Source organism: Ambystoma mexicanum, chromosome 6p (genome assembly GCF_040938575.1).
Source record: "Ambystoma mexicanum isolate Mex_15411 chromosome 6p, UKY_AmexF1_1, whole genome shotgun sequence".
Lineage (NCBI taxonomy): Eukaryota > Metazoa > Chordata > Amphibia > Caudata > Ambystomatidae > Ambystoma > Ambystoma mexicanum.
In genome coordinates this window covers 1,135,646,512-1,135,671,565 of record NC_090935.1, presented here as the reverse complement: position 1 = coordinate 1,135,671,565, position 25,054 = coordinate 1,135,646,512, and the positions used below count along the sequence as shown (strand labels likewise).

At 45.0% G+C, this 25,054-nt stretch overlaps 1 protein-coding gene across 2 annotated transcripts in view; it reads left to right on the top strand.

Moving 5' to 3' along the window:
• The first annotated feature begins 2,652 nt into the window (after positions 1-2,652).
• The window catches only part of SMARCA2 (SWI/SNF related BAF chromatin remodeling complex subunit ATPase 2), a 3,136,185-nt gene continuing 3,113,783 nt past the window's right edge, over positions 2,653-25,054 (top strand). The window contains exon 1 of one of the 2 annotated variants that reach the window (XM_069625746.1): positions 2,653-2,837. The gene's annotated coding sequence lies outside the window, so the exon portion shown is untranslated. The remainder of the gene's footprint in view (positions 2,838-25,054) is intronic. The other variant, XM_069625745.1, reaches the window with a different exon arrangement.

Sequence of the window (25,054 nt, the reverse complement as noted above, 5' to 3'; positions counted from 1 at the left end):
GAATTTGAGAGATCAGGAAGAGATGCAACTTTAGAAAGTGAGTTGCAGACGAAGCAAAGTGAACAGATGGAGATGCTGTTGCAGAACGAGCAGAGAAGAGAGAACCGGCCTCAACGCGAGAGGAAGAGACCTCCGCAATTTGCAGACTTTGTCATGGGGTAGCACTAAGCTGCTCAACAAAAGGAGTTATGTGGGGACCTAGTCTTGCAAGACCTAAGGAGCGGTGCGCATGTGGCTTCCCGCGTGCTGGCATTCTGAGCGTGTGTGCTTTGCTATAAATTGCACTTTTGCTGAAAAGCATTTCTGATGCCCCCATCCTAGGGTCCAAGCACTCCCTGACCTGCTTATGGTCCCACTTCATGACAAGATCATTCTCTAGCCTCTTCCGGAACCTTAGGTCTCTCAAAAGCCACACTAAGCCCCCAAGCCTTCTCTGTTCCTCTCTTACTGTATTTGTAAAGGCCCAGCCCCTGGTCAGGTTCCCTCTGAACTATGATTTGTGCCATGATTTTAAAAGCCTACAGCTAATTCTCCAGATTTTCTTCAGGCATCACCCTCTTCCTAGCCTTCATCGTTTCCTTACCTCCATTTCCCTGTAATGTTTCATGACCCTTGGTCTCATGCTCGAGGAGCGAGAAAATATCGATAAACCTCCTATTCCAAATGACAACCTTTACCCTTTCTGGGATATGACAATTTAGACAGTTGGGAATCTGTTGTCCACTCTGCACGCCAGGCTGTTCGTAACCCTGCATTGCTCGCCTTTAGCATGCCCCCCGGACCCTTCAGAGCAAACCTTTCCCACACTAGTGCTCGTAACCTTGGATGGGACCCTGCCATTTCATGACATTTCCTGACCACCTTCTGCTGGCACATACCGCCTGGCTGGTGCCGGCTGGCACCTGATCAATTGGTGGACATTTAGCCTGCGACAATGCCGGAGGCAGAGCTTCCCCAACCAGCAGTAAATCCATAATAATGTCCACTTTTTTTTATCAAGTCCAACTCACCTTCCAAGCCACAGCTGTTGTCTGCAGATATCCCCTCCTCTGCTCAAGATTTTCGTCTGAAATTGCACAGTTCGTGGACGAGTAAACAGTTCAGGTCATCAGGGCCACTGTGGGCGACGGGCCTCCGTCCTTTGCCCCGACAATACGTGTGGTCACTGCAGCCAATTCATGCTCCAATTCCTTCTTTGTCCTCCGTGCCCAGGGACCGCCACTCATTTCTGCTTGCCTTTGACAGGAGTTGAGCTATTCTCCCACCCCTGATAAAGGCTGCGAATCGGAGCTGGTGTTGGGAGAAGGGGAGATAATTACTTGTGTGCTGTTCGCCTCCCAATCCACCATGGGGCCCCCCATTTTTGCCCGAGGACTGGGCTTCCTGTCTCAGACATATCGACACTTGTTGGTAATACAAAGAGGTCAAGGGCTGACAACAACTTACCATTTATCAACATACAATTAAATCGAGCAGCCTCCCCACCTCCCCCCTGTGTACTCATTGCCCCATGTTACCTTTGCTTGTGCGTGACAAACTGTCAATAATGGGAATGCACCAACCACTTCAGCGTGATATGGACTTGAAATCCTGCAACCATGAGAAACCAATACACATGCATGAGGAAAGGATGCATCCATGTTTGGCTGTCGTCCCCTCCCCCTCCCGAAGCTCAGCTGACATTTATCTGTAAGAAATAATGCGGGTGTGAAGGCTTAAGGCGAAGACTTGGGGGGATAGAGAGAAGGGAATGAAGGACCTGGTCAAGGGAACAGCATTGGCCACTAAGAAGAGGGGTTTGTGAAGAATAGGGGGATGCCAAAGAAACGGGGAATAAAAGAATCAGGAGAGGGGATAGAATTGGAGAAAGCAGAGGATTGAGAAATGAGAAGGGTTGGGGAAATTGACGGCTTGGGGTTTGAACAAAGATGGGGAATGAAAAGAATGGGGAATCGTAAAGAAATTGGGAAATGAAAAGAAATTGTTGGAGAAATGAAAAGTAAACGTTGGGAAACTAACAAATGGGAATAGAATAAGAAGGAAGAAAAATAAAAAAATGGCCATGAGTAGTGAGGGAACGTCTAGGTAGAAAAGGGGACCACCCAACAGGGACCTCAAAGACCCCGATGGGGAAGGGAGGGCTAAGGAAGCCGCAGCCAGCGCAGAATCCCGAGGCGTGGCTGAAAAACGGATCACCTGTAAGATAACTCCTGGCTCTATGTTCAATAAAGGTTTCTGCACAATGTAAACTTCTAGTCAGCCAACTGGTCCTGCCTCTTTATTCAGGGGAACTATGCTATATTATAAGGGAAGGGGATGGGATGGGATAAGGGGCGCGTGAATGAGGTGGCAGGTATGACTGTTACTAGCATGCTGGGAAGGGCTGCAAGTCTGGGCTGTCAGAGCTATGGCAATCCCCCCATTTGCCTTCAACCCTGTTGTTTTGCTGACTCTGCCACCTGACACTTCACGGGTTTTCGTAATGCGGTTCTCCGCGGGGTCCCCCCTTCTTGCTTGAGCCTGCACTTCCATTTGAGTTGTACGCACTACGAACGGATGCTTTCCCCTCGGTACCGTACGAAACTCGCAGCAGCAACTGCCGAGAAGGCCGCCCCTCTCCTGCGCAGGAAGTGCACAGGCAGGACTTGACGCTCCAGTCACGTGGTGGAGGCGACGTTGCTAAGGGGGAACTAGTTCACTGGCAGGCAGGCAGCCGCCCCGGCTCGGCGCTGGCTACTACCACTGGAGTCCGTCAACCCTGGCGCTCAGCTGTCTGGGTAGACGTCCAAGAAGACAGCAGGAGACCCCTGGGGTTCGCAGCAAGGAGCCGTGACACGGTGAGTCTCTCGGCGCACGCAGGCCAGTAGCGGAGAAGACACCCAGTGACCGCTTACTTGAAGCGAGATTTACTAGTGTCGAGCCGAGGCTGTTTATAGTTCCTGGTGGACTGGGCTGAGTACAGGTAGTTATTGACGAGCATGTCCGGCCCATATAAGACCGGGCTGCTGATAACGCTGTGTGCTGCGGCCTGCAGCAGCATGGACAGCGGTGCAGACTGGTGCCTGTGCCCCCCACCTCCCTGTCGTCTGCTTCTCGCTGCTGCATGCCAGGGGCTTCTTCTAGGAGTCGGTGGATAGCTGAGTCGTGGCAATAAACAGCACTGTTTATTCTGCCGCCAGTTGTAATACAATAATAACAAGCGTGGCGGCTCTTATTGGTTGCCAGTTTGAGTCGATTAACTGTCCTTTTTGTGTGGAAGGGGTGGTAGAGTTAATATAACTGGGTAGACAGCGGCAGGCTCCTCGTGTCTGATGGACTTAACGGAGCCATTGGTGACAGTGGGGAGCGGAGCGCGCGTGATGACATTGGTGACATGTGGAAGTCATAGCTGTCTCACCCCCACCCCTCCACGTTTCGCTGTCTTCCCCCCTCCTTTTCTACCTTGCAGCTCTGACAGACCACGCTCGCGTTTAGTCTGGAGCTATCAAAGCACTCGCTACACACAAGCAGAATATTTCTAGCAACGGCACCAGAGAACTTTAACGAGAACATCACTTGTAATTCCATTTTGATAACAATGAAATAGCCCCGACAGTAGGTAGTCTCCAATTTAAAGAAAAATCATATATACTGCGCCAGATACCGCTTAACTTAACCCCCCCTCCCCGCGTCTCCGAAACTTGGTCTGGAAAGAGTATTCTATTGTCCCTCTGTCTGGGGTAATTGGACCTTGGTCAGTGCTGATGAAAAAAGTAATGGGAACGGATAGTAGGAGAGTGGTCTTAAGTAGGGTTGGGTGTGGTCCAGTGGGGTTGCGAGGCTCTTTTAGAAGAAAATATAGCAGTAGTTGTATTATTTGGGGGACTCGGACAACATTTTCACCTACGTTGACTTCAGCATAAAAATCTTTGGAAACCACTGGCCTATGTGGAGTGAATTTGGGAACATGGTAGTGCTCCGGAGTTGGCACTAGTTGGTCTGTGTTTTAGACACGTTTTCGTCATTAAAGTACCACGTGTACGTGCCTGGTTGTGTGATTGGTTTAAGATGTGCTGAAGCATATCTTTGAATCACGGGCTCTGTTAACTACTTTATGTAATGCCAAATCGACGTACTTTTTATGTCCGGTTACAAAATGGGCAGGTACCTTTTGAATATTGTTCATGTTAGCACGGGGGTATGAAACAAACGAGCATTGACAAATCTCATAGTTCTGTCCCTCAACTTCATTCCATGCTCTTGTTAATTTTGGCAGAGAGTGAAATGCTCAATTGGTCATGCAGACTGATGGCCCACTTATCATATAAGCTGGATTGCAACCCGATAGAATGTCTGAGAATTTACCAGAAACGCCTCCACAATCTCACTGAACTCTTAGTGGGACATGACTGTGACTTCTTGCTGGACTGCTGTCCAGAACCTTTGCTTTTTAGGTGGTTTGTGGCGTTTTTAATTTAACTGTGCTTTAACCACTCAACAGGCCTACTCTATTTTAATGGGATGGGACCAGTACTTCTAAGCAGAGCAGATGTGTCATAATAGGACAGTACAAGTGCTTATCAGCAATTTAATAGTCTCTACCCTGTCAGTTGTTGGTAGTCTCAGTGAAGGCAAAGGTTCAAAAGGGCTTGAATATGCACTCAATGTTGGGATTATAATCCACATTTATTATTTTATTAGTGTTTGTTGGTGCAACTTTTCACACAAATATCATTACATCATAAAATACAAATAATTCTACAATAAAACCACAATTCCACAGCCCTACTACCAAATCTAAACATAACTATGCCAATCCCAATAATGGAGACAACTGCAGAGGTTTTCCATCAACTTGTAAAACCATTATTGCAAATCACTCAATAGTCTTTCTACCATGCATCAATTAGAGTTTTTCTTGTGGTCAGCATATTCACTTATAAGACGCATAAGTGTGAGAGCAAGGCTAATTTTGCCTCAGCTACCAACCACACTCTAGTGGAAGTCAACACCAGCGAGAGGCTACTGTCAATACACCATATCCAGAATGATGACTCCTTAACGTAGATGATTTTTGTCAATATATTTACCATTATACAATATATACGTCTTTAACAATGCATTACAGGAAGTCAGAACGTGACTGATCGTCTCTAATTTGGTTACATATCCACACAGCCTGCAGGTATGTTTCTCCCTCGGCATACCTATCGTGGCTACCCTTACTGCCAAAACAGTCTGTTTATTTAACCTCATTAGCATATATGTTCTTAGTTTGGGGGATGGGAACTGATATATATCGCTACGAGTTCGTAAAGGCGGGAAAGCAACCTTGCAAATGTGCTAAGGGATTTAAGTTTCCCAACTTGATCATGATTGTTTACCCTGTACCATCTCACTGCGCATTTTTTAAAAAGAGGTCAACAATGCCCCTGCACAGAGTCCCCAAACAGGTGGCCATGCTATAAAATCAAAAAAGCATTCGTTGGCCGGATTAAATTCCTAAAAAGCCCTCTAATTTATCAGCCCAACTATCCAGATAGGTAAAGGAGGTCCCTAATGTATATAACATTGCTGCATCCAATTTCTGCTTATAGATACTGATGATACCCATCAGGCTATATCCAGCAGACCTTTTGACAAACTGCTTGATCATAAGCATAGTAGAGATTGCTTTCACTATTCTTTTCTGCAACGGCTCCTTGTCACCCTTCTCCACTCCTGTGTCATATCCCAAGTAAACAAATTGTTGTCTTTACTGCTGTTATACAGGCAACTCCTTTCAGATCCTTTCGGGCTAATGCACGAGTGACTCTTCCCCAGCAATGTCAACTTTGAATAATCGCCCACAGGCCTCGGAGCGCACAAAAAACAAGACGTTACAAACCTACAGAAATATAGCTGCGTTTACATGGGGTGTGCCATACGGAGTTGCTGCACATCTTCTAGACCCTATAATTCACACATTTTCCTCTCAAAGAAATGCATTGACGTGGTCGTCCACAGGCACCTTGCCCACACTGTGAAATACATGTATGCCTAAGTTGAACATCTCAAAGTTCATAGAAAAGAAACCTAGCCTATTCGAGGACAAACATGTAGTGATATTTGAGTGGCACACTGAGCAGGTATAACATTTGCAAAGGCATTGCTGGATTTCTTCACATTTTGTGTAGCCGAGACCAGAACAGCCTTCACACCCACACATAGCCGGTATAGGGAGGACAATAGCAGTTGAATTTCTCCTCGCTCACACTAAAAGTATGCCACTGGCATCGGCAGTATAACTTCTATCCCACACCAGTACAAAGTACAATTCAGGTAGCAGTGCACATTTCTATCACATAGGCAACAGTAGTTCATGCACAGCAAAAGTAGTAGAGTATGTGCAACAGCCTTTAGCAATGACATTAGGCACAGGAATGCTGCTACTTTTATCACAGTGATTTGCATCGAAAGCTGTTTTCACAGGTTGGGTAAATGCACAGTCTTAACTTGGTGTGACTGAAGCAGTTTGATGGAAGCGCAAACACTTTTAAATTGGTCTCCAAGCTAGTAAAAGTTGAAGGGTGGGCAACAATAATTTAATTTCTGCTGCTGTACTGCATTCTAGACTGCTGATATACTTGTTTCCCTTTTGTATTTATGTGCAATCATGACACTGCTATGCATGACATGGGCCGCTCGTGGTCACCTTAGAGGAACTCAGGAGAATGCATTTTTTTTTTTTAATGGTAGCGTGCAAGTAAATGCAGCCATTGGCAGACTGTCATGAGTTATGGTGTTTACACCCTGTCCCTGAAGAAAACCTGTGAAAAAGGTTGAAACATGTTGGCTGTACGAAGCACAGTGTGCTTAAATAAATAACATATATTTACAAAATGAGGAGGGTGAATTCTCAAGTTATGTTTAATTGAAAGGTTTGTGGTATTGGCGCAAATGGTCGGTTGGACGAATTGGAACTAGTTAAGGTTATGTTGTACTTACTCCGAAAATAGTAAAGGGTTTCACAAGTTATAAGGAAGTAAAAACGTAAAATGTGTTTTGTAGCTTTGTATACTTTGCTGCAGTGTTTTTCAGAACCGACCCCCTCAAAATTGGCATTTCGTCGCAAATGGCTTTGCACTTATGCCAAACAAACCCAAACGTCCCTTACACCACCTCCCCCTACTTACCTGCTTGTTCGCCTTCTATTACCCTGCGGCGTCAGATTTGTCCCTCTAATGCGGGTCGGATCCAACGCTGCAGGGTCCCTTTTATTTATTTATTTATTTATTTATTTATTTATTTATTTATTCTTGTTTTTGGTCGTCTGCCTCCAATGTTGAGGAAGCAGAGGGATATCCCCGCAACCCACCCAAGGCCAAGAATACTGCTCCACATGTTTGTTATTTTTATAATCGATCGATGTTACTGGCCGAATTTGGTCAAATGTACCATTCGATCGATTATAAACAATCAAATTGGGTAATACGACAATTTACACCACATTTTATACACATAAAGAGCGCATGTACCTGCTAAAAATGAGGCGAAATTGTTTAGCTGATTTTGAAAAAGCAAGTGTCGATATTTTCCTCATGCGCAATAGTTGTCGAGCTGGCATGAATATACTTCATTCCTACCTAATACCGAGTTTCCAATCATACAAAAAAGTGTCACTAGTTTGGAGCTATTTTGATAAGATTCGAGCCATGTGTACTAAATGGTTAGAGCCCCTGAAATATGCACTTTATTGACTGTTACTAGCTTGAAAGGATCACTAGCTCAAACAGATGCGGGCCATTCGAGAAGGTTTAAATCTCTGTTTAGGTGGGTACGAGTAACATTCAGTGATCAGCTGTATGGTCATGCATCCTGATGGCTGACGACACTTGAGGTGAATGCCACCTAAACCTTGCTCTCCCACACTTGCCTGAACCGCTACTCCTATCCGCTGGGTTCCTCATCGGCCTTTGCCACTATTGCCATCTCCCGATTCTTCCTCCTACTCTGCCTATAACCACAAACAAATTCTCCTATGTGGTTGCCCAGTTTCCATTATTGTGCAGCCATGAATGAATCTTCATACTTGGTTCTTGACTTGCTTTTGGAGGAACTAAGGGGCACAGCCTAGTGCCCGGGATCCATGACTTGCAGCAAATAGCATTAGATCCTTGCACCAATTCGAACAGTTGTGTGCAAAGAACACAACATTTCCTGTAATACTTGGCTATAATACTTAGTTGTCCTATCACACACACCAGTTATGTGACTATTTAGGCAGCAATTAGTTATGCCATTTCAACAATTGGAAATAACATTACATGTCGAATTCCTTCTGACCTTACCTCAAACAACTTCCCCTTTCAAAATAATTTCTTTATTCATTTTTCAATTTATCAACACACCAGTCTGTCCAGATGGGTTTCCTTCGGTCTGAACTGATCCCCTGTCATCTATGGAGCCCCTTCAGGGTTCAATTATGTCCCTTTTCATCTTTAACATCTATACTGCTGGACTTGCTCTTAGATGACCCCAAAATAGTGATACACCAGTGCACAGTACCAGTACAGAGCCATACCTAAAGGTCAAGGGCCTACAATATATTGCTCACCTTGCCTTCTAACCATTCAACCGCATGGTTCAAAAGAGCCGAGAGCTATTTTTCTCTTGCATAGGCCCTAAAAGAGCCTTGTTAGCTTGACACCAACAGCTACCAGGAACTACCTATTGGCTCCCCAAGCCCACAAGTGCCACAGCAGAACTATAGCTATTTGACATTAACTATATATGTCTGGGAGTTGGCATTCGTAAACCTCTAAAAGACTTGTAAGGCATGCATGGTTATATGTCCTGACCACAAAGTTATAATTCATCTCACTTATACGTTCTATTTGTTGCATACTATGTATTGGTGCGCCATTCTGCACCAAAGAGTGAGTGAGCAAGGTTGGATCACAGATAAAGAGGTGGCAGCAGAGAGAAAAATATTGTGGCAGTGAAAAGACGAACGTATTAATCCTGTTACAGATACAGTGGCAGAGTTATGATGTAGCAGCAAAGCTAAGTATGGACTAAATGAAAGGTAGCAGCAATATGGAGGAACTGACAGAAAAGAAATTCAAAAGAATAAATGGGAAATCAATTGAAAGAGAAGTTAAAAAGTGAAGACATGTAAACCAACAGGATTCAACAGAAACAGTCAGCAGTAGAGTACAAGACAAAGTAATCGAGGCGTTTGAGGCATGTGCCTTTGTGAGAGCATGCCAAGGTTTGTGGTTGAGGGGTAAACGAGGCCCATCATCTTGAAAGCACTTCATTCAACCGACTAGTCATTAATTGCTCTAGGGCAAGAATGAGTAATTCGTGGTCAGAGGAAAATCCTGACTCCCAGGAGATGCTTCCACTTCCTGCGCCATGAATTACAATTTCAACCCCTGCAACTGTGGATGACAAGTGCCTACTTTAAAGCCTAACCACACCAAGACCAAATTGATGCTTGCACCCCCCCCCTCCTCCAATCAGTAACCCACTCAAAGGTGGCTTGACGAAATGCTCCTGGACTCATTCAAGTCACAACTCGCACAATCAGCAAAATCTATGGGGTTCATCATAGCATTCTATTCTTACAACAGCCCATCGCAAAAAAAGGTTCAAAAGCTTGAAATCGGATCTCTTAAATCTGCAATATCAAGCCCTTCCTCCCACCCCAGGATTTTTGAATGATCTTGCCAGCACTAGGAATCTCTCATATCAGCTGGAGAAATGCCCTCCTCGCAGGGCTCCTGGCTGCTCACCTGGCCCCCCTCAATGCTGCTCACCACACATTGGCTTGCCTGATCACTAGCTCCAGGAAATTTGACCACTTCACCACACCTTACTCCTTTCCAATCCCAGCTAGACTCTGGTTAAAAGAAAAATAAAGGGGTGGATGGTGCTTCATCTACAAGGCAACCACCAACGTTACACTGGCCTACTTGACAGCCAAACAAGAAACATTGGGTAGCACACGGTCATTTCACAGTAAGACCAGCAACAGACTGGAAACTAGACTGGCTTGCAATGAGAACACTAGCAAACTGTCTTTCTCATCCTACACTTGGGTCCACTGGAGCTCCATCCCAGTGGCAAACAAGATGAGTCCAATTCTCCTTCAGTTTAGGAAAGAACTGAAGACCTAGCTCTTTTGAAAACTCATTGATGTAACTAGATTCCAGCAATCTTGTAAATTCCCCTTTCCATATGTTGTACGGTGATAATTATTACTGATGCTTGCTTTTGCTTCAAATCTTTTGCTCTATGACCTAGCACTTCATTGCTCCTGTGCTAGGTGCACACTATAAAAATGATAACGATAATCATTAAACATTACCCTGCCTCATTCTTTCAACAAATGTAATACCAAGATGAAGGAATATACTATGGGTACTTCCCACCTTTTTCTTGGTATCTGGGGACCTGTATCATACGGGGTAGAGACAATATATTCAAAAGACAAAGGATACAGGCTACCCCTCCCTTTTCCATGTATTCAAATACTTTTAAGCTATGTTCAACAGGAATGGTTAAACAATCTACTGCACACAGCCAGAAATCTGTTAAAAAGTATTTGAATATACCAAGACTAAAGCAATTGTGCAACTAGAAGAAAGGTGTCCCATAGAGGTGCAGCCCATTCTTTTGGCAATTAATCATTTAATAATAGTAAATCGTAACCCACTAGTTCTATCGTAAGTCCTTTCCATTAGCAATGTCATTATCGGTGTCTCGTCTTCCAGTGTCCCATGATTACTCTTTTGTGTTGCCTGATACCAGCTACCCAGAAAGTGAGATGGCCGCAAATATTCCACCTTGTTTGACCAGTTTGCTCTGTGCTACTCTGCTTAGTCTCATACTTTTATGTCCTCTTACATAATGAAAACACAAAGCTAACTAGACGCTTACACAAAGTAGTGATCAATAATTCCATCCAGTCTGTACATCAACAGACCTACTGCAGTACCATCCGCAGTAGTTGGCCTCCAGAGCTTGCTTGTATTAGCACCGGCAAGAGTGAGCTGACCAAACCCTTTCCAGAGCCTTTTTTATCATATCTATTTATTTGCTTCTGTCTATTCATTGAGCTAACCTCTTTATATTTTACAGACTTTCATTCAGGGCTTGCAAAGTCTTTTTGCCCACCCGCGTAGTAGAGTAGATTTTATGAAAAGCCATTACCATTTGTTTATTTAATATTTACTTTGTTTACATTAAATTTCAAATGCTTGTTTTACTGTGCATTCCTTGCCTCTGGGTGGCACAATGTGCCAAACATAAAGTGGGCTTGTGGTGACATGCACCATTTTACAGAAAGTGCATTTAAATATGTTGTCATCTGTTGCCATGGGTCAAGCACATTTCTCCTAGGTCGAGTAGGTAAACTAAATTATTCGACCTGCAGATTTAGTAGAATTTTAAAGAATTTGCAAGGCCGGACTCATCTCGCTAATGTGTTACTTCAGCGGTACACAAAACGGCTCAATTGTTGCTAATTTTATATTGTGGGTACAAATAACTTCTGGTGACATTACAACAAATATTAGTACAACATTGCTAATCAAGAACATTTTAATTGGCAAACTCTGTTATTCAATTTTTGAAAATTAATGTATCCCTTGCCTTTACTGTATACCAGCAATTTAAGTCTGTTAGTTTTGTTTACTATGGCCATCCTAGCCTTAGGTTTCATGGTCTCTGGTTCCGGACTTGGGAACATGGAGGTTAGTCCTTCTCTAGTTTTCCTCATCACAACTCTAAACCCTTACTGAATACCTATCTCTTTATTACCCTGTAGGGATCTACTCATGAAATGTACCAGATGGGAACATATAGCTCACACCTTGAAGATGGATTTTGAATCCGAAACGTGTTGGTTATTGAAACAACAATAAGAAGCTATTTGGTGTTGTAATTACTGGACTCCAGTGTGAATGTTGTAAACACTGTGAATTCAAATGCTTGTATATTTTGAGTAATCTGTTGATTACACGGCACACGGTAGTGGCCGTGTAGTTATGGTTAAGTTGCTAATCTCATAGGAAGAGCACTTTTTGGGCAGCTTATAACTTCGCTCCCCCTGGACGAATCCTCACAAAACTTTGCAAAAAAAGTATATGGCCCACTCGGAATTCATTTGCAAAGTTTAGTGAGGTTTGGTCCAGGGAGGGCAGAGTTATAGGGGGGGGTCCCAACATTTCTTTTTTTTCCCATAGTTTGAAAGGGGAAAAAAACTTTGCTCACGCCTACAGCTCAAACCGCTGGACGGATTTTCACCAAATTTGTAGCAGGAGCAGCAGCTTGGTCCCGAAAGCGTGCTTTTGTAAATTTGGTGGAAATCTTTCAAGTAGTTTTTTAAAACTACTAAAAAGTAGGTCTAAAAAAATGTGTGATATCTATGACCGCTCCACGGACACATTTCCCTGTTCGCTCCGCGGACAGGGCACCGATTGGCTAAACGGCTTGCGTCATGTCCGCGGACATGCGACGTGTTCGCTGATCGATTGGCGTGAAGCAGGAGGTGCATCAGATTTTTGGAAACGCCCGCCATCTTGATTTCGCGGACATCAGCCGGTGTCCACTGACATCACGACAAAAACATATTAAAAAACACGACATTGCACTTGTCAAACTTATCAAATAATCTCTGGGGAGGTGAGGGGTGATGAGGATCGTATGCAATATGGCTGCAAGAAGCAAAAAAAAGGGTGTTTTTCACCGCAAATGTCCGCAAACAGTTTGGATGTTCGCAAACAGTCCTGTGAAAGTTCGTAGACACCTCTGCATTACTGGTTTGGTGAAAAGCAGTTCTTGGATGGCTTATAACTTTGGTGCCACTTAATGGAACTGCATGTAATTTTCCAGTTATATTTCTGACCTGATCCCGAATGAGTTTGCAAAGTTTGGTGAGATTCTGTCAAGAGGGCACAAAATTAGAGGGGGGGGGTCCCAAAATAATGTAAAGGCCTATAAATGAGGTGCCATTTGACGAATCTACACTTAATTTGGCAAATTGATGATAATACATATAGATATAAATGTTTTTGCAAAGTTTGGTGGCATTTTGTCAAGAGGGGGCAGAATTAGAGCGGGGGTCCCAAAATATTGTAAAGGCTTATAAATATGGTGCCATTTGATAAATCTACACAAAGGTTTGCAAAAAGATTATATATCTAGATATAAATGTTTTCGTAAAGTCTGAATGGTTTTTGTCAAGTGAGGGCTAGGTTATATGACGATTGTATGTGCATCATTTGATACTTTTGAAAAAATAAAACGTGGGTGGATTTCCAGCAAACTTGTGTAGGAGCATTGAGAAGGACCTGTGTTTTATTTTTGATAAGTGTCATAATGTAGCATTAGCTGATTCCATTTTAAGATAAATAGCAGTTTTGCTAAAAGTATGTACTGTGTACTAGATTGTTAATGGATGAGTAGGAATAGGTGTTGGAGCTGTGCAAAGGAAATTTTGAATTTGAATGTTCCTAGATCAGTAGAAAATGCAGTTCCGAACTGTCCGCGAAGCACAGATCTTATTGTGAAGTGGGGACGGGTTCTCGGACACGTCATCATGCCGCGCGCCAGCATATGGTCATGTGGCACTCTCCGGAAGGTCTGCAATGAAGTCAGATGTTCGTAGACATTATGGTTAAGTTGCACTAATAAAAACCTATGAAATTCAATGAAAAAACCTCTGTTTAACCACTGCAGAGTGTGCTTCAGCATAAGACTCCTCACTGCTGCACACTCTTAAATGAACATTTTGTAGGTGTGCCAAATGCAAGCTCAATTTTTTAATGTTTAAGGGTTTTGGGGCTTGGTCAGGGTAGGAATTTGAATTGCGATGGGCTGGGTGCAATCAAAATAAACCCACAACATTAACTTGTGTACTTAAACTGACTAAGGTTTGTACCCGAATTTTACCATTACAAAAGATTTCATTGAACTATACAAGATACAGCCGTTTGACAAGCTATGTACTTGACTGTGGAAAGATGCAATTGGTGTAAAGTGGAATGTGCCTTCAGTGCTATTTACTGGTGCTGCATACGCACACACTATGAGAGTCGAACTTTGGCATTCATGGAATGAGTACAGTGTTATTTCAGGACTTGAAGGTGAAACACAGGCATGTGAATAAGGCACTACATAGTCCTCCCTAATCCATGTGTCGTTAATCAAGTACACGTTACCCCAGGAATGCAGTTCCTGCCAAACCAGGAAAGGTGTAGTTTTAAGGGGAATATTTAAAACCCCATGCAAAATCCAATTAGTCTATCCCGGTACCCAGGCAGATGATGCCATAAAACGTCTTGCAACTACACTAAGCAACAATAAGGTACAGCCTGACATTGCCTGGCATATTGCAACTTTGAACACGTGAAGTGCGTTTATTTGTTCTGGCCATGAAATCGCATTCCAATCTGGGACTTCTGTTTACTGCCCAGAAAGTCTGTTGCAACAAAGACATACTGCTGCTTCTTGGTCGCTTCTAATGATGGACAGTTAATTTTGAACCAATACTACTACATCTGTAATGACATCCCTAAGTGCATAGAAGCCCTGCTCTAGCGCTTGATCATTAGTATCTGATGCATGGGATCCTTGTCGCACTGCCTCACTTTCAGTCTGCAGGATTTGCATTATTGCTTGCGACCAAGTGTAAGTTCTACCCGTTACTGATGCTTGTCCCACCTCACAAGGTATTCGAAGGTCAGAGTTGGTGCAGATAACTGATCTCCTTACACGTCCACTCTGTCTGCTCGATAGCTGTCAGTTTGCTTTCTTTTTATAACATTATTTAAGGATTTATCACCTGATTCAGGTGAGATTGTGAAAGCATTCCTTGGCACATCTTACCTATTGATACAGCTTGTGTCAGGGAAGTGTTATGGGAATTCCAAGCCTGATGTGGCCCAAGCTAGTCCCTGCTTTTCTTTAATTACATTAATTTGCTTAAACAGCCCATAACACAGGACACCCTGATGCATAGGCAAATGCATAGTGCCTTGCGTTCCTTTTCTTCTTTATATATGGCACACTCAGGAGCTCCGCTTCTTCCCTCTCCCATTCTGGGTAGAAGTTGAAGTTATTATTACTGCATGTATTCTCTTTATTATATTATTGTGGGAATCTGCATGCCATGTCTTTTTTTTTTCAAACATATTTTTATTGAGAGAGTTGGTCAGCAGCAAGACACAATATAACATATCAAAACATAGCTTAATTATTTTACAGCCTTCAATTTAAGGGAGGAGGGGAAGAGGAAGACCTCAGTTTTCAGACATGAGAGCAACCAGTACAAGAGTAGTAGACATTGCAACTCAAGGCGAGGACCCGGGTGTTGCATCAGGGTCTGAGTCCAGGTCGCACAGGTAAAAGCGTAGCAATGACCAAACATCTTTGGGGCGACATGGTGACGGAACCGACAATACAAATAATTCCTCATCGTCCTTTACCATACAAAGGTCTTTCAAGAAAGTGGCTCTGGTTGGGGTTGTGGGGGACTTCCAACATTTAAGAATACAGCGTTTGGCAATAATGCAAGAAATGTTAAATAATCGCCTCGTGGTTTCCTTTACTTTGCCTATATCGCCCAACAAGTATTTCAGGGGGGAGAGAGTCGCCGGGATGGCCGTGATATCTTCAAGGAGCCTCGCGACTTCCTTCCAGAACTCCACAATTAACGGACATGACCAGTACATATGATAAGGCCCCGCATTGGGGGCGTCACATTTGGGGCAGGCACCTGTGCAATTTTCCACAAATTTAGCTAATCTGGCAGGGGAATAGTGTAATTGGTTTAAAATTTTGAACTGAATCAGCCGGAGCCCATCATTCATGGACACTGATCGAGTAAGCTGACAATACCGGGCCCAGCGGACCTCATCTATCTGAGTGCCCACGTCTCGCTCCCAGATTTCTCTCATCGTGTTGCACGATGGGGAATGGGTCTGCACCAATGAATATAGCATAGAGACCCCCTTGCCGTGACCGTCCATTGACACTATTGACCTAATACATGCATGGGACTGGGGTTCCTGCGGAAATGTCGGCCACTTCGCCGAGAAAGCAGCCCTCATCCTGTAATATTGAAGGCGTTTAAGCTGGCCCCTCCCCACCGCTTCAGTAAAGCCTGTGAGGTCACAGAACTCACCATCTGGGAACATGTCGCGAAGTGTGAAAAGCTTGTTAGGGTCCCAGGATTGCTGGAGGGCTCGATCAAATGTTGGGGAAATGCTGGAGAAATCCCACAGGGGGACTTCTGGGTCGTAGGGGGATTCCAGTCCTAGCCTCTTGTAATTTCTGGCCCAAGCATGATTGGTCGTGTATACCGGATCGAACGGGCATATGTTCCCTTAGCTTGGGTTAAGAAGGACTGACCGTATGTTGTTTAGGCGAACAGAGTGCTTTTCAATCAATATGTGGGGGGCAGTGTCCTCTGGGTCGAACCAATGCTTTGCAAATTGCGCTTGCGTGCATAAATAATAAAGCTCGAAGTCTGGTGCCGCGATGCCGCCCTGCACGAAGGGCTCAACCATCTTATCCCAACCCATCCTGGCAGTTTTCCCATTCCAGATAAACGAGGAGGCGAGTGATTTAAGTTTCGAGAAGAAGGGTTTACCAGGCCAAAGTGGGATGTTATTGAAGTAATATAGGAGCTTGGGGAGGACCACCATTTTAAGTAGCGCAACTCTGCTATACAGGGATAGTGGAAGGCTAGCCCACATCTCAAATTTGGTCGAAAGGGTTGACAACAGTTCCCCATGATTGTGCGTATATAGCAGGGTTTTCTCTCTGGCGACCATTATCCCTAGGTAACGTACCTTGGTGGGGGCAGGTCTAAATCCCTCTATTTCGGCTAGGTCTCCCGTGCCGTCAGTAAGGGGAAATATTTCTGACTTTGGTACATTCATTCTATAACCCGAGTGTTCTGAGAATTCATGTATGTCGGACATGATGTGTTGCACATTTTCTTTGGGGTCACGGACATATAGTAAAGTATCGTCAGCGTAAAGTGATATTATCTGAGGGGGGCCGGTCATCCTGAGACCTCTGTGTGAGTGGTTCTGATGTATGAATTCCGCCATTGGTTCAATGGTAAGAGCGAAAAGTATGGGTGTGAAGGGACATCCCTGCCTGGTCCCCCTGTGTAGGTGGAATGACGGGGAGAGAGTGGTGTTAGTCAGGACCTTAGCTGGCGGTTGTGTATATAATAATCGGACACAGTTGATATAGTACTGGCCGAGACCAAACCGCTCCAGCACCAGAAAGAGGTATGCCCAGGAAATGGAGTCAAAAGCCTTCTCGGTGTCTAATGCGACCACGGCCGCCTTGGCATCTGGGTCTATCTGTGCCTTAACATTGAATAGGCGTCTCAGGTTGAGAGCCGTGGATCGGGCTGGTATAAAGCCCGCCTGGTCAGGATGAACCAGGATCGGCATGTACGGCAGGAGTCTGGTGGCCAGCACTTTTGCAAAGACTTTTGCGTCAGTGTTGATTAAAGACAGTGGTCAATAGGACGCCATGTCTTGTGGCGGTCTACGGGGTTTCAAAAGGACAGTGATGATTGCTTCTCGCATCGATTCCGGGAGAACCCGCAGGCTCATTGCCTCCTCCCACACTTTCAGCAGTATCGGGGCCAATTCACTAGAGAATTCTTTGTATAGTTCCGCAGGAAGGCCATCCGAGCCAGGGGAAGGGCTGCTCGATAGAGCTTTTATGGCCTCTGCAATCTCCTCTGATGTGATTGGCCTGTCTAGTATATTACGGGTTTCAGCCGTTCATGTGGGAAGGTCGAGATTATCTAGATATTGAAACGTGTCCTCTTTGTTTTTTTTATCGTGGTTGGAATAGAGAGAGGAGTAGATCTCAGTGAAGGCAGAGTTAATGTCTCGGTCTCTGTTTACCATCCCTCCAGTCCGTCTGTATGCTCGGGATCGGGTTATGGTGCCTATCCGTTCTAAGCATGTTGGCCAGGAATCTCCCAGCCTTATTGCTTTCCCCGTATCGTCGGGCTTTGGCTGGTGCAGCCATATAAAGAACTTCTCTGTGGGCCAACTTGTGGAATTCTTTCAGCGTGGTATGTATTTGCGCCAGGGTTCCCTTATCCCGTGTGATGCTGTACTCAGTCTGTAACAGGTCAATTTTTGTCTCGGCCACCCCCAATTCCTCCCTCGTTTAGTTCTAGGAACTCCGCAATCTCTATGTAACGATTTGCATATGTTGGGGTCTCTTAGGATTGCAGGGGGCATCCTCCATCTTCTCGCCGGGGGGGAGACATCACTAAAGTTAATGTCAAGCGATACCGGCGAGTGATCCGAAAGGGTACGGGGATGTATATCACATTGGAAGATCGCCCCAGGTAGGGACTGACTAACGATCCAATAGTCAATGCGCGAGTGAGAATCGTGCACCGACGAGTAAAAGGTGTATTTCTTCTCGCTTGGGTGTAATGCACGCCATGCGTCTACCATACCCATCTGTTCCATTAATTGTGTTGCTACCAGTGCTGCCCTGGAGGGGGTTCTGGGGACAGTCAATGAGCGATCCAGGGATTGGTCCAATATCATGTTGAAATCGCCACCCCAGATTATTTGTGTCTCCCCAGATGATGATAGCATATCCAGTATTGTGCAATAAAACTGTGGGTCATCTAAATTGGGACCATAGGTATTAATCAGAAGCACTTGGTGCCCCGCCATTTCCCCCCGTACCAGTGCGTATCTACCCTGTGGGTCTATTTTGCTGGACTGATATTTAAAACACAATTTGGGGTGTATGAGAGTCAACACTTCTCTGTATTGTGCTGAGTATTCTGTAGAGTACCTGTGTGACCCCCACCTCGGTAAAAGTTTAGTATTGACCTGCCCAAGCCCGTGCGTCTCCTGCATAAAAAGAATGTCAGGGTTGTGGTGTGTGATGTATGCTGTGATCTTCCTTGCCTTAATCGGGTTATTTAACCCCCGGATATTCCAGGAAAGGAGCTTAACATTCAAGCCCTTATTGACCTGTGTCATGGTCGTACCTGAGACTAGGCATACGTCCACACTCCCGCCCCTGTCACCGGGAGAATGGGTATCCCGCTGCAAAACCGCTCTCTATTTTAACCGCTATAACAACCCGAAACATGGGTTCCCCCAACAAGCCCGCATTTGTAAGCTGCACTCGTACGACCGCCAACCCAGGAAGTCTGCACGGCTCCATTTCAACAAACATTTACATTCAGGGCCACCCTGCGGCCTTCAATTTAAAACATTATAGCAGTGTGGCATCAAAAAAAAAACATATCATCCCGTGGGGTCGTCGGGCTCCACCGCGCCCCCAGGCAGCAGATTCTGGTTCGTGGCCCGATCCCGGGTCGGTAGAGCGATGGAGGCTTCCATGTAGAGCATGGCTTCGGTTGGATTTTCAAAAAAATGGGCCCTGCCTCCATGCTGAATCCTCATTTTCGCTGGGTAAACAAGGGAGTACGGGACCTGGCGGAGTCTCAGTTGTCTCTTGACGGGCTCATAGGATCTCCTAAGTGATTGCACATTGGTGGAAAAGTCTGTATATATGTGGATTCTGTTGTTTTCATGGAATAGGGTGCCCTTATCCCTGGATATCCGCAGGATAGCGTCTCTGTCCCTATAATTGAGAAGGCGGGCAATTATTGTACGAGGTGGAGCTCCAGGCCTGGGCGGAGGCGCCGATGTACGATGTGCTCGCTCCACAAGGAAATGGTCAGAGAAGGAGTCGGAACCCAGGAGTTCCTTCAGAAGGGCCTCTACCTGGCGTTCCATAGACCCTTTGCCAAAGGTTTCAGCCACCCCAACCAGACGGATATTGTTCCTCCTGGAACGGGATTCCAAATCCTCGCATTTGTCAAGGGTTTTCCGGAGGTCCCCTTTCAACTGGGCAATATCGCGGCCATGTTGTTGTATCGAGTCTTCATTGATAGCGATCCTGCCTTCGGCCTCAGTAATCCGTGTGCTTTCCTTTTCCACCCTTCGCCTTCAAGGAGCTGATTGTTGCCCCTATATCATCCAATTTAGTGTTCACCGCCAGGAAGCCGTTCTGAATCATAGCCATCAATCGGTCCACCCTCTCCTCCATTGGCAACTCAGGTTGACTATCCACTTGCTGCAACGGGGGCGCCGCGGATCCGCTGGGCTGGGAATTGGCAAAGGAGTCCATTGGGCCTGTTTTCTTGGGGCGTGCTCCCTTCTGCTCGTATCGGCCCATGTGTAGATTCAAGTAGACCACGTCTTCCAGCGCCCCCAGCCCCGTCCGACCCCCAACGTATGGGACGGACTCTATACAGGATTGGTAGTGAGGTTAGACCCACTTATCGTGCAGGCGAGGTGTGTAAAGGTTATCGCCCAGGGAGGGCTGTAGCCGGATAAAATGTCCCCTCCTCGACAGATCCCGTTCGGGGTGTCCACCCTCCTCATGCGTTGCCCCACTTGTTCTTACTTGTTTTAACGTCCGTCCGCACGTGGAGCACTCCACCAGCAGGAGATATCAGGGAAGCCAAGGGCAGCTCCGCAGGTACGGGAGTCGGATCAACAGTGGCCTGCGTAGCACGGCGGCTGCACACCACGCGGCCGTTGGCGGGGGACCACCGCGTTCGCCGTGCCCAGTACGCGGCGGCGATGTATACCGATGTGGCACCCTCACATTAGCCGGCAGCGATGGTCCGATCACCTCCAGGAGTTTGGCCGAAGCACGGCCTCTCCGACTCAATCCGGCCCCTCCCCCCGCGGCTCCAGGGGAAGATTGCCCGGAACTCGCGGGCGGCCAATGTCCCAGCCTCCGTCCGCAGGATCTTCAGGACGGTGTATCTTCAACGCGGTCCGGCGTAGCGGCCCATATTTTTCCCAGTATGTGCCCAGTCTTTCGCCACAGATCGACGCGCTTCGTTTGTTCCGCAGGCGGCCCTGAGAGAGGATGCGTATCTTGAACGATTTATAGAAACCGGAGCTCTGGAACTAGGCGGCCATCTTAGATGTGCGCAACAGTGCCCCCCCATCTGCATGCCATGTCTATCGTGTGAACCCCTTTTATTTGCTGACCCCGAGTGGACCACAGAGGGACAGTTTCCTGCCATGTTTGTTCAGTATTTTTTGTCAAAAACAACTGAATATGCAACATACATGTGCTGTGCATTATCTGGCTCTGTAGAGAACTTATACTGATGTTCATACCTGTAATGCCCTGCTTGGTATGGCATCAGTGAAATATATGGGAAGTGTGCTTGGAATTCTGGACAATCAGCTTGGAAAGGCACAGTACAGTGTTTCCAGAAAGTATATTTGGCCACAGGATGGGATAACGTTTTGACAAACAAAAAGGCATTGTTAATATCTCACTTAAAACACAAGGGACTCCATCTTGTGGAGATCCTCAATATCATCAAAAGCATCAAACAAGGCATTTTGTGCAAATGTCTGGAGCCTAGTTCTAAACAGTTGGTTCTCTCTATGTTCTGGACACAGGATAACTGGATGCAAACAGTCTGGATTCATCCATCACAGAAGAAGTGTGGACTTGCAGCTGCTTGACTGGGCCATTGAACGTCTTAAACAGTGGCATCCACATGTGACCCATGCTTGGAGGAAACATTTGTATTGAGACTGGAGTTCCTTGCTCCCGACGGTCTTTTATTTTTATAACGTGTATGAAGAAATCAAAGGCTTTCGAACAACGTTCTTGCTTGCAGGTGGAGAGGAAACCTTGCTAAAGGAATACCCCGAAGTCAGTGAGATGAGAAATGCATTGAGGCTCGGCCACAGCAGAAGGAAATATACTGCCAGTATTATAAAACACTGTTTCAGAAAGTCTGTTCAAAAGGATTCTTTCATTACTTTAGCAACCAAAAACACTTTGTTTCCAAATTGACAGACCTGCAGTATTTCCTCGAATTGGGGAGTTGTAGTAGTAAAGTGTGGCATACTCGCATACTCTGCATCATCTGTCAGATCCCTATCACTTCTTCAGGCTCCTCAACTGGAAGAGGATGATTCCATGGAAACATTGCAGTAAGCATCTGTATCAGGTTTCAGGTGATCCACAGAAACGTGTTTGATGCTTCTCTTGGGTGGTATTGCTCGTTGCTTGCACTGCTGGTCTATAGGAAGGGCCAAACAGACTTGTCATGGATCTTTTCCAGGGCCCAGCCTCCTGCTTTGAGAGGTCTCAGGACTAGCCTCCCTCGGCAGCTTCCACCTAGTGGGATTCCCTCAGCAGTGTTGTTGCCAGCATTGTTTGTGCCTACAGAGAGGGCTGGGGAGAGTGTGCAGATCAGGCATAAACATTTTCCTTCTAAACAGGAGTTCAAATGAAGTCTTACAGCTGCATAAAGACTGATGTGGTAAATTATTTAAACTCCTGATCACTAAAGGCACATGGTCTACCCAGTTACCACGCATTGAAAGGGTGCATTTAGTCAGGCTCTGTGGTTTGCCTTTTTGATAACCCCATTTGACTCGGGCCGAAAAGGGTTAAAAACATGCAGCTCTGATCCCCAATCCTATCCCTTTGTCATTGCTACTACACCCTGCAGTGCCTGTATGACTTATTTGCAGTCTGCTCTCTTTTAGGGAATCCTCTAGGTGAACCTAGTGCAAGAATCTACTATTGCCAGAATATATTTGTACTTATTTATTGCTGGTAGTGGGCCTATGTGATCTAGATATTTAATCTCAAAAGGCGAGGTTGCCTTTTTTTTAAAGGAGCCTCTTTAGGTTTTCTGCTGTGGTCCACAGTCGTCTTCAGACATGTCACAGTTTGCTATGTATACTTTTGCCTGTTGACTTAATCCTGGCCACCAATACTTTTCAAGGAGCAGCTGTGTAGTTGCAATAACACCAAAATGGGTAGATGGAAGTCCAACATGCGTGGCAGCTATTAGCTTTTCCCTGTCTGCTCCATTGAGGATTAATCTTTGAATAGAATCCCCTTTTTCATAGGAATTGTGACTACTGCTTTATTCTCAATGTAATTACTTGGAAAGCCTTTTGACCTGTGTAGAATCCCCAAACGAGCTTCTTTTATGCAGTTGCTGAGCGAGTAATGGCTGCTACTGTTTTTTTCACTGTGTGCTCTTTGGCATATTTGACTGCCAGTGCATTGCCAATGCTATGAAAGTGGCCTTTGGTATCACCCATAGCAAAGGGTGAGTCTGTTTGAGGTCCAAAACATGTTTCCAGAGCTGCCTGGAAGCAATAGTTTTATGCCTAATGTATCTAAAGTCATTTTGAATCCACCAATGCAAATCACTGTTATAAGTCCTAACAATGTAATATGAATCTGAGACCACTAGTCTGGGCTTTTGAGTCTGATTGGCGCAATGCAAGCAGCAATCCATGCAATTTAACAGTTTGTGCGGGCATGTCTCCCGGGTGCTTTGTTGCAATATCAGTATTCATTTTTCTTCATGTGTAAAATTTCCTACCATGGATGCACATGCAACTGCATTTTGGAACGTGTTCCAACAGCTGGTGTTGGAGAGCCATCACAATAAATTACTTGGAAAAAAATCCAACAATGTCATCTCGGACATTGAGGTGTCTGGTTCTGTGGCCATTGACCAAGTTAAACCACTCATTATTCACAATTCTGCTTTATAATGATATTTTACATCTGGAGCATGTTGAGATGCTGACCATTGAATCCAACTAATGTGTAATGCTTTTGCATTGGGTTCGCTAGCTCTTGTGGCAGCCTCAAGTTGAACTAAAGGTGTATAGTTCTGTTCACTGCTAGGGGCTTTTCTTTCTGAATGATCATCTGAACTGAAGAGAATATTTTCCTCGGGGTGTAAATCTTAATTCAAGTGTGGAATGCACATGTGACTTATAAGCAATTGGCTTAGTCGCCCCTAAATTACAAACTGTATATGTGAAAGCATGATCTCCCACTGAAGGATCTATCTCTAGATCTTTTTCCTGTGTTACTGTCTTGCAAAGGACCTGTTTGAGTCATTAATGAGTACATATGGTACAAAATGTGAGTTTGCTCTGGCAACCAATGAGCTGCTTTGAAATTTGGTTTTTATCAAGGCATACAGTGGTTTCACTAGCTTGGTAAAATCAGACAGATAAGATCTGCTAAAATTCAAAAGCCCTAAAATGGCCTGCAATTGCCTGTGTGTTAGGTCGTATCTTGGCACACTTCTCAAGACAATCTATGGACAAGCCTCTGCCCTCACCTGTAAGAGTAAAACCTAAGAAGGTAACCTCACAATGAGCTATTCTTGATTTCTTGAAGTTGATCAGTTACCTGTTTGTAGCCAATGTCTGAATGACTAAGTCTACTTGTTGCGAAGTGTTGATTGAGAATCTCATTGGTGATGTAGATGCCGTCTACATATTGCCAACAGTTAGGAATGTCTTCCAGCTAACTCTGTATTCTACTTCAGAATGTGTGGGGTGAATTGTTATACCCCTGCTTTATTCTAGTGAATTGACAATGCACTCCCTTAAAGTAAATGTGGGGCTTTCTAAGCTTAAAGGTTGAGGTTGTGTACAATATCCATTGCCTAGATCAAGGTTTGTTTTCTATTTGCATCTGTGCAAGTTGTCTACGAGTCCCGAGCTGTGTTGATTTTGGCATGCTTGTGTCTTACAATGTATATTTAAAATTCTATAATCCACAATACAATAAGTACCATCTGGTGTCAATGTTGACAAAACTGGAATATTATGTGGGTTTGCTTTATAATTACACTGTGGTACATCAATTGGTCCACTATGGTTTGCATGTGGACAATTGTTTGCGGCTTAACTGGATACTGCCTCCGCGGTGGGGGTGGTTTTAGCACTCGAATCACATGCGCTGGACATTCCAGATCATGTCCTACATGTTTTTTTATTTTTAATGTTACTTTTTATTTGCATTTGTAAACAGAACTATTGAGCAATTGAATCACAACTTTGCATTCATTCTCCTCTACTGTGTGCCCCGTGGATAATTCCCATTTTTTTTCATATAGGGTCTTGTGGGAGGAACCTCCCCTGCCTTTAGGTGCGCATATATGGATGTAATTACCCGCTTGTTGCCGGGTTTGTAGTCT